Here is a 790-nt window from a genome sequence, read left to right on the forward strand (position 1 = left end):
GGGGGCGCAGGGGCGAGGGGGGGCGGGAGGAAGCCGGGCAGGAGGCTCGCTCTCTCCTGAAGCCGGGCCTGTGGGCTGTCCTCACCCGCCTGAGCCCCCTGTGCCTCGCCCCTGCTCGCTGGCGACTTTGCGTCTTACTGTCGCCCTGTCCGTGGTCACTCAGATTTGGCGTCTGTGTGGATGACCCGTCCTCCAGCCCCTGGTTTCCCTCACCTCCGCCCGCTTCACGACCCCTTCCTCCCCGCCCCCCTTGTCTGGGCCCCAGTGCTGGTCCAGCGGACAGTCCGGAGGTGCCCCTGCGCTCGCCACGCTTCCCCTCTGCGGGAGCGGTTCTCAGCGGAGACCCAGCCTCGAGCTGGGTCCTGGCGCCGAGACGCGGAGAGCCTGGCCCAGCAGCAGGTGGGCCCCTCCGGGAAGCAAGGCTCTACCCCCACCCCTCCCCCGTCCAGCGATGGGGCACCTTCGGCCCCAGATCCGCCAGCCCCACCGCTCCTTCCCTGCTCGACGCTCTCTACCCCTCACTCCCTTCGTAGCCTGGACGCCGAGCTAGTAGCTGCCTTCGTTCAAACGGTCTTACCTCCATTGACCCCTGGGGGCTGATTCTGCAAACCCCACTCCCAGCTGAACCCAGCCTCCGCCTCGTCCGGGGTTTGGGCCACTGAGGACGTCCACACAGCCTGGCCACAGCTCTCCTGCCCTTCCGGATGGACCCGGCTTGGCCGCAGAGGGTCTGGGGGAGGGTCTGGGGGAGGGTCTCGGGGAGGGGCTGGGGGAGGGTCTCGGGGAGGGT

At 69.7% G+C, this 790-nt stretch overlaps 1 long non-coding RNA gene across 1 annotated transcript in view; it reads right to left on the reverse strand.

Moving 5' to 3' along the window:
* The window catches only part of LOC144231537 (uncharacterized), a 4,025-nt gene extending 3,307 nt beyond the window's left edge, over positions 1–718 (reverse strand). The window contains exon 1 of the long non-coding RNA XR_013335094.1: positions 578–718. This is a non-coding gene — a long non-coding RNA (uncharacterized LOC144231537). The remainder of the gene's footprint in view (positions 1–577) is intronic.
* Positions 719–790: the final 72 nt, after the last annotated feature.

This window comes from Crocuta crocuta, unplaced genomic scaffold (assembly GCF_008692635.1).
Source record: "Crocuta crocuta isolate KB4526 unplaced genomic scaffold, BGI_CrCroc_1.0 scaffold528, whole genome shotgun sequence".
Classification (NCBI taxonomy): Eukaryota; Metazoa; Chordata; class Mammalia; order Carnivora; family Hyaenidae; genus Crocuta; species Crocuta crocuta.